The 12,080-nt window shown below is 46.1% G+C and overlaps 1 protein-coding gene across 1 annotated transcript in view; it reads right to left on the minus strand.

Moving 5' to 3' along the window:
- Slc7a14 (solute carrier family 7 member 14) overlaps nt 1–10,820 on the minus strand; it is a 110,865-nt gene extending 100,045 nt beyond the window's left edge. Inside the window, exon 1 of the mRNA XM_041659057.1 lies at nt 10,640–10,820. The gene's annotated coding sequence lies outside the window, so the exon portion shown is untranslated. The remainder of the gene's footprint in view (nt 1–10,639) is intronic.
- Nucleotides 10,821–12,080: the final 1,260 nt, after the last annotated feature.

Consider the following 12,080-nt stretch of genomic DNA (forward strand, 5'->3'; position numbering starts at 1 on the left):
AGACAGCACTGCCCAGGCTGAGAGCTATTGATTTTAGGAGAAACCAGGAAGCCTCCCACACACGCACAACTGCCTGGACTAGCAAGTTTAGAACCTAGATTTTCTCAATTTTAATGGCATTGACTTAATTGACAGCTCTACTTCAGAGTTCATTACAAAACCTTAATATAGGTTTCATAGTCTATAAGAAGCTTTATCAGTTGCTCTCATTGGTCTATTTTTGTAAGATGAGGGACAGATCTTATGATTTCATGTCTGTGAGTGTGTGTGTGTGTGTGTGTATGTATTTATGTGTATGTGTGTATTTGTGTGTGTGTGTGTGTGTATGTGTGTGCACACCTGCATGTGTAGGTCAGAGGTCAACCAACGTGTTCAGACACTCTCCACCTGGTTTTCTGAGATAGTCTTTCATTTTTCTCCAACTCCCTGTTTGGCTAGGCTCGCTGGCTGCTGAGCTCTAGGGGTGGATCCCCTGCCTCTGCTCCCCAGCACTGGAATTCAAGTGCATGCCATCACAGCTAGCATTTATCTAGGGTATAAGGACTGAGCTCAGGGCCTCATGCCCACCTGCCAAACACCTTAGTGACTGAACCATTTCCGAGAAGATAAAGAAACCTAACTCTTGAAGAAGTTAAGTGATGCCAGGACATTTTGAAGTTGAGAAGGAAACCAGGTCTTCTGATACACAGACCATCTTACATACCCAAAGGAACTAAATGCTACACAGACAAGCTGGCTTATGCATCCTCTAATCAACTTGACGGTGAAACATAGGGCTACTTTACTAAGTTACAAAACACACACATGCACACGCACATACGCACGCACACACATGTGCGCATGTCCCATCAGAGCCTTCTGGTTGACTCGCCACATTAACTGCTGAGTGTCCACTAACAGATACAGAACACGTTGAAGTTCACAGCCACAAAGTTGAGTCCGTATCTCAGTTATGACTAAATTAGTGGCAAGTTTTATTCTTGACCAAGTCCCACCTCTAGGAAATGACTCTCAAGGACATCTTGTGCTCTGCCTTCAACGCTGTCTAGATTGTTACTCTCAACAGAGGCTGGAAGATTCCACTAGGTGCTGAAGATGTCAGGACTGCCTTTTGGAGCATAGACAGTGCTAGCTCCTGTACTTCCTCTCACAGGGACTCGTGGTGCAGCTGTCTACACTTTGAGAGGGAAAGCACAAGAGGAGTCTCAGGTCACAAGGAGACTGTGGAGCACCAAAGTGCGTGACTTAGCCATTGAAACTACTGGGCTACAGCAACAATTTGTAAAAGGCTATGCCATCTCCCAGGAAGACATGGAAGATGTTCACACCACCATCAGACCACAGACATGCACTCCATAGACTTCCTTGATTGCTTATCCATCTAGAAAATGAAGGTAGAATAGATGCCCCAGAGAAGGTGCTTGGATGTAGAGAGGCTTGCAGTTACACAGATCAGTTGTTTGAGAGAACCATGGTCTTGCGGGGATAGGGCAATGTAGCCTAAAAAGCACAAGCGTAGCCGGGCGGTGGTGGCGCACGCCTTTAATCCCAGCACTCGGGAGGCAGAGGCAGGCGGATCTCTGTGAGTTCGAGGCCAGCCTGGTCTACAAGCGCTAGTTCCAGGACAGGAACCAAAAGCTACGGAGAAACCCTGTCTCGAAAAATCCAAAAAAAAAAAAAAAAAAAAAAAGCACAAGTGTGTTAGAGGTATGAAATTGGAGAGGCTATTTACTTTTGGATCTAGTTTTACTCACTTTACACTAGGGATTCTATTCTTTTAGGGCTGTAGTAAGTGTAAATCAGCATTGCTATCATTATCAACATTATCATTCACCCTTATTCAGTAAAGAATTAGTATGGGATGTCAACGCTTTTAATAATAATTATATGAAAACATGACCTTTGATTTTGTATGTATCAAAAGGCAGAGTATGAATTATTGAAGTCCTCGGTCCTTAGTTTTATCTAAAATCCAATACTTCCAGGGTCAGTGAGATGGTTCGGTGGGTAAAGGCACCTGAGTTAGAATCCAGGAACTCATGTAGAGGTGGAGGGAGAGAACAATGCTCTGACCTCTACACACACATCGTGATACATGTTCTCTCTCTCTCTCTCTCTCTCTCTCTCTCTCTCTCTCACACACACACACACACACACACACACACACACACACACACAGAGAGAGAGAGAGAGAGAGAGAGAGAGAGAGAGAGAGAGAGAATAGCTAAAATGCAACCCTTCCACTTCTACTTAAAAAGTAAAAGTTTAGTAGAAGGAACTAAACTTGCCTAAATGAGCTGTCATGACGAATGGGAAGATGCATGATGCTTCAAGAGAAGTGGGCATAGAGAAAGGAGCCCTGGTTCTTGCTTCTGCTCTGCTGTTGACTTAGGTGATCGTGTTTAGCTTAAATTTCCGAGAGTATAAAGTGAGAAAGCTAGATTGTGTGGAGTTACAAATACTAGTATAATGATAATTTGGTAGGGATAAAATCTTGGATAAACAATCAGTGAAGACAAGTTAGGATGATCATTCTGTCTGCAAAATGCTCAATACCTGGGTCCAGTTGTTTTTTATTTGTTGTTAAAACAAAGGGTGGGGGAAGCATCTGAAACAAGGAAAGGACCGTGGAAACCAGCCTGCTCGTCTGTAAGTTGGTTTGCTGGGTAGGAGTAAAAATTTTTCCTTTGGAAAATGGGAATCAATTGTGAGCACTTGTTTGTTGATGAGCTAGACCAGACTACGTTTCTCCCCCTCCCCCGCAGTGAACACCCTTAAAGGCAGGCCTCGTTCTTCCTGAAAAAGGGTCCTCTCCTATGATCCATCAGACTGTCGGGTTCTCCAATTAATGCCCGTACCTTCATGTCACACTGTGCTTCTGAATTCAGAACAATAGCTCTTCTTGTCACTATTCTGACCCAGTGTCCTCTCAAGAAAATGGCAAGTCAAAGTGGGAAAGTGACAGTGAAAGTCGGAAAGACTCACTACTCGATCTACACTTTGAGCTGATGAAGCTGCCTTGTCAATCCAAGACCCAGTGGCTGGCACGTCCCCTGTCCTTTGAGGACGTCAGCAAGGCATTTCTCAGGAGCCATCGGTCTTGGCCATTATTCCCTCCTGTGACCCACTGAGGGGCTAGGGAACTCAGAGTGAAATGTGGATTTCTATGTTTGCATCCTGTTTTATTTGTTAAAAGCTTATGTTATGCAAACATTCACTTATGGTTCTGTGCATGTGGTGCACGCATGCGTGTGTACCGAGAACACACATGGCAGAGGCTGGAGGTTGTTGGGCATATCTCTCTCTTGAAAAATCTTTGTTGTTGAGGTAGAATCTCTTCCTGAATTGGGAATTCACTGATTGTCTGGATTAGCTGGTCATCAAGCCCTGGGTTAGCACCCAGGCACATGCCACCATGCTGGGCTTCTAGATGGGTCCTGGGGACCCAAATGCGGCCCTCCTGCTTGTTCAGTCAGTATTTTACTCATAGAACCTCCCCCTTAGCCTGAGTAATATTCTTTTCTTTTTAAAAGTAGATTGATTATATTTTATGCATAGGAATATTTTGCCTACATGTATGTCTGTGCACCATGTATGTGCTTGGTGCCTGCACTTGTCAGAAAAGGGAGTGGGATTCCTTAGGACTGGCATTAAGAATGATTGTAAGCCACCGTGTTAGTGCTGAGAGCTGAACCCAGGTCTTCCGCAAGAACAGTGCCCTCAGTCACAAAGCCGTCTCTCTGGGCCCCAAAACTTATTTCTTGAGAGAGGGTTGGCTAGTTGAGTATATGGTCAGTAAATATGTAAATAATGACCTAAGTCCAACAAATACTTTTTAAGTGCCCACGTGCCACTGAGACTTTCATGTACCCTTGCCACCATGGTTCTGTGCCAGGACAAGACCACTTTCCATTACAGTATTGATGAACTACTCTAAAGAGCAGTGTCAGAGCTAAATTATCAACTTTCTGTTTCATTGATATAAAAATATCAGAGACTTTTATTAATTAACAGAAATGGAATACTGAGCTCTTTTCAGCCCCAGGTAACAACATTTCTCCTTTTTTGAAAATCCACAGAACAAACACTTTGTACTATTTGAATAATTGGCTCTCAACTAAAGTTGCTTATTATTTAAACTGAAAGGATTTACGAGGTCAGGGTTATCCGTCTTTCACAATGTAGATTTTTCTTTAGTAATATAATTTCATGGGTAATAAAGGCCTGAGAATGACATGCTTGGCCACCCCCTGGGACTAAGTGTGAACTATCTCCCTGGCAGAGCATCTTGCAAGTCAACACCCATCTCTGTCAGACTGGGACTGTTAAGAAAGGAAGTGGCCAGCCAGAGTCTGATGCCTGCTCGCCAGTTCCGTTTTCACCGCTTAGGTGCTCTGCCGATAGACAGGAGGGTAGCAGATAGACCAGCAGAGCGGCTTCACCGAGTCTTCAAGATACACAACAGCTAGAACAACTGCAATGAAAAATTATGCGAAATTTACAAAAAGGGCTTAAAGTTGGGAGGAGCAGGCTGGTCGTGGGTAGATCTATGAGGAGCTGAGGTAAGAGTGAGGGGGGCAGTAAGCATCATCGAACACATCACATGCGTATGTGAAATTCTTAAAGAAGGAATTATTATTACATATATTTTAAAAGAAAGCCGTCATCTGCTGGAGGAATTTCATTTATGGGCATATTTTCTGTGAATCTGAGCCCTGTGTTAGCCTCTTGTTAAACGAGACTAACTAAGCATCGAATGTGAAACAAGCTACGGCTGCATACAGAAAGCACTCTGACTTGAGGAATGGACAGCATCAAGCAAGGTGCAGGCAGGGGAAGGCACTCAGCAGGGTGGTGAGTCCACATGAGCCGGATTCTCAAGTTCCACTCACAACTGGGCAGATTTTGCTAGGGAATCTGGGTTGCAAGTGCTCCTATTCAAGGCGAGAATACTTAATGCAGCTCTAAGTAGTCAGCTGAAAGAATAGATTTTTGCCTTTTCTTTGGTTTAATCAATGCACGAACAAGAATTATTGCTGTTCACACTCACTTATGAGAGGGGTTGAAGCTCATGTCACTGGTAATAAACCATTTCTTTTAAATTATCCCTCTTGCCCATCTGCACTGAGCAATACCCACATGACATTTTATTTCATTTTTTGGTGTTATTTCTGAATCTGTAATGTAACCACAGTTTTTTTTTTTGAAACACTAAGACCCTTTAGTTAATGATTCTTTTTTTCTGAGAGAGAAATGTTCAGATTCAAATAAACTAAACTACAAAGAGTGTCTACAATTTCTATTAATAGACCCTAACCAATCAGAAATCTAAGCAATCAAACATTCAAATCCAGCGCTCTGATTTTTAATGAAAATAAAATAAAAACAAAATGCATTCTTATGAAAGATTAAAAGCCCTCAGAAGCCATGGAACCTGGACCACCCTGTTTGGGCATAGGCTGTGCCATATCTGTTTGTAACAATCAACGATCGCATTCAACCATGCTCCATGAAAGTGAACTATCTCTGTCTTTCAGTCCCACCACAGCTGTTTGGGAGGGCTATGGAGATTCCCTTAGTGCTTTACAGATGAAGGAAGGGGGCTCTAGGAAGGGTCTATTAATGTAACCAACTGGCACACTCACTCCTGGTTTCAAGCCATCTGTTATTTCCATGTTTATCACAATATACTTGTTAAGGTAAGGTGGAAACACAAGCTGTTGTGCCTGAATTCTAGACAAGAGAAAGGCTACTTCTAAGTTGGAATTCAGAAAACCAAACCAAACCAAACACCATCAGGTCTATAGGAAGCCTACTGCTGAGGCTACCAGCTCCTCCAGACCACCATAGAGTTCATAGGAAGCTGACTGCCAAGCCTACCAGATCCTCCAGCCAATCATAGAGTTCATAGGAAGCCGACTGCCAAGGCTATCAGATCCTCCAGCTGACCGTAGAGTTCATAGGAAGCACACTGCTGAGCATGTCCTCCAGCAGACATGCAGCTCCTTGCTGCCTGGATTACCCTGCCCACCTGCCCATCTCTGGGCTGCTAGAGACACAGGAAGCACAAGTATGCTTTTTTCCTTTCTTGTCAGAAGCTTCAAAGAGACTCTTAAATCCTTAATTCTTCTCAATACCTAGTCCTTTGTTGCTGTGGGGATTTTTCAGAAGCACTTTCTTAAGTAGCATTTTCCAACAGAACTTTCTGCGATGACGGAAACGCTTTGCCCCTCCCGACAAGGTAGTCAGTCATTTGGCACCTATAGGTGTTGAGCACTTGAAATATGAGATATGACTGCAAAATATTTTAGCTCCAGTTGCACCTATGCAGCTAGTGATGATGGACAGAGAGGTTCCATACAGTTTAAGATCATGGTTCACAGGACCCCATCAATAGCATCTTTAGGCTTATGGGGTTATTTGATATGAATTTAATATGAGTTATGCTTTAACTGGGCCAGGGGGCATCAGAAGTAAAATGTTGGCAATAGCAATAAGAAGGAATTTGGGGATCTCTAAGGAGGGGGTAATAAGTTCATTTGCCTCTCAGAGTCATTTGGATTGAATTTTAATTTTTAAGCTAAGTTTTGGAGCAAGACAGAACTATCAATTCAGTGTAAAATGTCTACTCTGTGGCCCAGCGGTGGTAGGGCACGCCTTTAACCCCAGTACTTGGGAGGCAGTGGCAGGCAGATCTCTGTGAGTTCGAGGCCAGCCTGGTCTACAAGATCTAGTTCCAGGACAGGCTCCAAACAAAGTTATAGAGATACCCTGTTTTGAAAAACCAAAATAATGATGATGGTGATGATGATGATGACAGTAAAAATGCCTACTCTGAAACATAGCATGTACTCACTTATAAGTGGATATTAGTTGTGAAGTAACAGATAATTATGCTAAGGTCCACAGACTCAGGAAGGCTAAGTGACAAGGACGTCTTAGGGAGGGACACAAGGATATCACGGGGAAGGGTAAGTAGAATAGAATTCACAGGTGAACTGGGGATGGGTGGGTTTGGGAACAGGAGGGATCAGGTGTGTGGGAAGGGAGAAAAGAGTGAAAGAAGTTGCTGGAATTAGGGGGGTCATTTCGGGGGTAAGGTGGAAACCTACTGCAATGAAAACTCCATGGACTCTACAAGAGTAACTCTAGCAAAGACCCCTAGTAATGGGGGCACCTTAACCCACCATCCTCTGTAATCAGGCAAAGCCTCAAGTGGAGAGACTGGGACACCCAACCCAGCCACAAAAATTTTTGACCTATAGTTTGTCCTGCCTGCAGAATGTTCTGGGAACAGAGCCTAGCAGAATCCTCATCAAAGAGACCAGAGAGACTTCATCCAGCAACCAATGGGAGCAGATGCAGAGTTCCACAGTCAAACATTAGGCAGAGCTCGGGGAGTCAAGGGACACCACATGAACATGGCCCACATGATCAATTGACCAAGACTTTTGGGATCACAGAGATCGGGGAGCCTGTAGGGGTCTGACTAGGTACTCTTTATATATGTTATGGCTGAGAAGCTAGCTTGTGGGATTTCTAACAGTGGCAGCTTGGGGAGGGGTTGCTGACTCTTTTGCCTACTTCTGGGACCCTTTTCCTCCTCCCAAGTTGTCATGCCCAGCCTTCGTGTAGAATATATATGCCATGTTTGGTTGATGTCCCTGGGAGGCCTGCTCTTTTCTGAGGGGAGATAAGGAGTGTGGATCTGGAAGAGAGAGAAGATGAGGGGGAAACTGAGGGGAGGGGAGGGGAGGGAGGGGAAACTGCAGTTGAAATGTAACATATGAGGGAAGAATTTAAAAAATATTTACTGCGCCAATGCAATCATCATGGCTACAGGAATCCAATGACTGAAGAAATTTCACTCCAAGCTGTTAAAGAGAAGCAAGGAGAAGTGAATGGGATATCAGAGGGCTAGAATGACCAGAATAATCTCAGGACCACCCCTGATGATTTCTGTACTTGGGAGAATTGGGGAGACCCCAAGAAATGATAAAGGAAAGGAGTTAGTATCACGCACAGCCTATGGAAAGCATTTTATAGGTACTTGCACTTACAGTGATCTTTATTTCTGCCTAGATTATTTTTGAGCCCTTTTCCAAGTCCCTTTGAAGCTATGACGAGCTACTTAGTTTTGGGGAATGGACGATGTCAGAGAGAGAGAGTATAGATAACAAGGGCATGTTGAGGACAGTCTTAGTACCATCCTATTTGTGAACTGCTTCATAGGAAACATGTCACTGATGAGGTTTATGTCTCTCAGATACACAGAGACAGACAGCACTGGACTGATAGAACCAGAAGAGGAAAAATCCAAGAGAAAGAGTAGCTAAGAGGACTGTCTGTATGTTAGACATTTGTAATATATCACTATACTAATATCATCTAGGCTGGTGAGCCATGGGTAGCATCTGTGCCTGGCTGACCAGAACACCACGAGGTGGTGCAAAGGATGTGATGGGAAAGGGTATCTGGGTAAGTGGCATTGTGGGTGAGCATTTCAGGCCCCATGGCTTAGTGGGAAGGGTACTGGCTCTGCCACACATTTGCAGGATTCAGATACTAACGTTTCAATTATGTGACCACGAAGAGTGACTCCTCTGGGTTCCCAGGCTTTCCTTTCAGTAGAGCAGCGGAGCCGATTACATACTCAAACTCTTCTAACCCTAAATACAACAGCACACATCTGAATACAAAAGCAGATGTGGATTTCCAGGTTCAGCCCACTCTTCTAGTTCTCGTCCTTCCAGGAAAGCCTATTGGTTTTGCCTCCAACCTGTTTCTAGAAACTTGGAGCTCAAGTTGTGTGAACAGTTGTAGCAAGCATAAGGCATCTGGGAGGGTGGGAGTGAGCGACAGTGGGTAGGCGAACAGATTAAAGAAGAAAGGATTAGAAGAGAGCGGTGTGTGGAAAGTGAAGCCTAAAGATGACATTGTCTAGCAGACTGCAGGTATCCGGCAAATGAATATTCTCTTAACATACAGCCTCCAGTTGCCTTTCTCCTTTCTTCATCTGACCCACAAGACACAGTTAAAGAAACAAGCCCACACTGTATTAAAATCGGTGTTTGGAGGATGTAAACAACACGTGGTGACGAGAGAAGGGTGCAGAGGAGAGAAGAGTCATAGCCCCAAACAAGAACAAATCTCTCTCCCTTTTAATGACTTCACTTGTTTTTCTGTAGCCTTACAATGCTTCTGTTTCTGAAAGCCACAGAAATGCTTAGCAGGACAGCATCCCTAGCAGCTTTTTCAACAGGCAGAATGAGGCATCATCCGGAGTTATAAAGTCATATCCTGGAACGACAGGGGCGCCTTGCTCATCCACCCAGGAGAGCTGGGAACCTCTCAAACAAGTCCCGGGGAAGCAGAGAACTGGGAAGGCAAAGGATTCTTACTTGTTTTCTAGATAAACACCAGACTACGCCCTTTAGGTGACTATATGGCACTCGCAGGGAAAGCTAGCCAGAAAGTGGGGATCCCACGAGCTCCCGGGTATTTTCCTCCTAGCAGGCAACTTTCAGCACCACGGACAGCACCCCGCCTCGCTCCAGCCAGCTCTTCCGCTTGAGCACCCAGCTCTCTCCGTGACCCGGGAGAAGAGGCTGGTTATCCCTGCATCCCTAGGCTACTGAGTTCAGATACTGCCTCTACCAGTCAGGCGTACTTCCTTTGAGCCTCTGGACTCAAGATCTCAATGAACCGAGTTTCACACACGTAGCGGGATTAATATTAAGAACAGGCGACAGCTCTGCTGCTCCTACCTTCCTTCATCTTTTCTCTGTCTTTCGATCCCTTCTGAGTCATTTGGCAGCCTCTACCTTACTGCTCGATCGTAATATAAAATGCACATTTGACGGGGGAGGAGGTGACTCAGGGGAGAGAGGAGGCTCAGAGCCACGCCACTCTATTCTGGCTCTCAGAATTCATAGGAAATTGAATGTGCTTTGGGTTTGGGGAAAAGGCCAGGCTAAAGATGCAAAATAGCTCGGACGAAAGCCTCCAGCTCTGGGCAGCAACGTAGGCGGATACCTCTCCTGTCACATCCTTCTCAGCGCCTCATGGTGTCCCGGTTGGCTAGGGACAGATACTCCCCGTGGCGCACCAGCCTAGTCCCGGGCGACGGGCTCCCTTTGAAGAGTTTTGCTCAGGTAAAAGGACAGATTGTTGTCCCTGCCTTTCTCAGGGACTGCGGCCCGGAAAACATCTCTTCTTTATCCAAGGGCTCAGTCCCAAGCCGAGAGCCCAGTTGCCCCAGCAAGGTGCGTTCATAGGCTTGGAGGACAGGATGGGCCCCAGCTGCGGAGACCCAGGCGGCCCAGACTCGCAGCATCTCAGCCTCGCGCTCCCGCCGCGGTGGAGGCTGCGCCCAGCCTGTCAGCTCCCGCTTGTCTCCACATCGGAGATGCTACCGGGGGCCCCATTCTCGGCTGGAGCCCGCGCGACCCTGACCTCGCTTATTCTTTCTTTCAGAGACCCCCTTCCCGTAGGTCGCCCTCAACCTCCGCGCCATATTCCCGCTTCCTCCCTTTGGGTGCCTAGGACTCCCTGGTTCATCTTCCTCGCAGGGGTCCAGTTGTGAAACCTGGGGCTGCACAAGAGACACAGCCTGTGGTGAAGGGGGGAATCCACTCACCAGAGGGGCTGGAGGTGATGACCTGGATGCTGATGGCCTGCGATCTGCACTTAGAGCTGAGGTGGGAGCGGTGATGGTGGTAAAGGAAGACGGGAGGCAGCGGCTGCTGCTGAATCGCTCCTCAATTATTCAGATCTAAACCCCTCCGCACCCCTCCAGCGCCTGCCAGTCTGGTCTCCAGCTTGCCTATCTCCGCCTTCTTGCAGTCACGTGGCTAGCCCAGCCCCTTCCATTACAGGGGACTAGCACCGCTCCTGAACACCCCTCCCCCTTCCGCCCGGTCTGTCACTCACCCGCTTTCCTGAGCTTCCAGGTGCGGCCTCCAGCCTCCTGCGTGCCCGCTGTGTGGAGCAGAGGAGCTGGGTTCTATGCCCCGGAAACGCAGGGTGGGGTAGGGCAGGACTCTGCAGTGTCTCTGTGCTGGATGGGATGGTTTCTGGCACCAGCTCCACCTCTCCTGAACAGCGTTCTCGTTCCCGGTGAGAAGCCCTTGATGACTCTTAACCTCAACGCTATGGGAAAAGGGTGATGGAAACGTTGATTTTCCCCTCAGCTCTCATAGAAGACAAGAACCAAAACTCAAATAAACCAGGTTTCTTTTAGAGTCCATAACGTTACAAAGATTTGAGGTTTTTGAAGACCTACAAGGAATTTCCATCTATGACCTAGCTTTTCTTTCCTTGTCTGTGTAGTGAAGATCTCCCAGGACTCTAGAGACAGTGGTCATCGTGTTCGTGCAGTTGTCTAGCTCTGTGCTGGACCTGGGCAGACAACAATAAACGAGAATTCTCCTCTTGCTTCCATTAGAGATCGTTCCAGAAATGAGAAGAGCGGGATGTGTCTGTCAAAAGAATGGAGATGTCCTTTGGAATGTAGAGTCTTTCATGAGGTCAGACTAGATAAGATAGTCAGGCCAAGTGGACAGAGAAGATAGGTGACACTTTTATTTTACACTTGTCCCTTAAAGTGAGCACCCTGGAAGAATTCTCTGTCTCAAAAAGACTATTTAGTGTGGTGGCATGGACCGTTAACCTCAGCACTTAGGAGGCAGAGGCATGAGGATTTCTTGTTCCAGAAAACAGATTATAGAAGTATTGATGATTGATGTATTGAATACATATTTGAGATACTCCGGATGCAGCATCCGATAATGCAAAAATGATTCCTGCTCTACAGTCCTAAAGCTGCAGAGGAAGCAGAATGTTGAGAATAAAGCAGCATTGGCCCCGGTAGCACTGGGTACCACTTTAACCTAATGATGGAGAACTGGCATGCACAGATGCAAGCTCAGGGCATCTTATCCACGACCTTTCTGGTATCGTTTATCAGTAAGAGTTATCGGTAACATCCGTGTGGTTGAACTGCTTGAATGGGCAGTACTTGGGCTAGGAGGGGTTGGCAGGGGCTTTAAAGCAAGGTTTGATTTTGTCTCCTGCTTCAT

The sequence above is a fragment of the Microtus oregoni genome, unplaced genomic scaffold (genome assembly GCF_018167655.1).
Source record: "Microtus oregoni isolate MIOR12 unplaced genomic scaffold, Mior012 000010F_ref0000083, whole genome shotgun sequence".
Taxonomy (NCBI): domain Eukaryota; kingdom Metazoa; phylum Chordata; class Mammalia; order Rodentia; family Cricetidae; genus Microtus; species Microtus oregoni.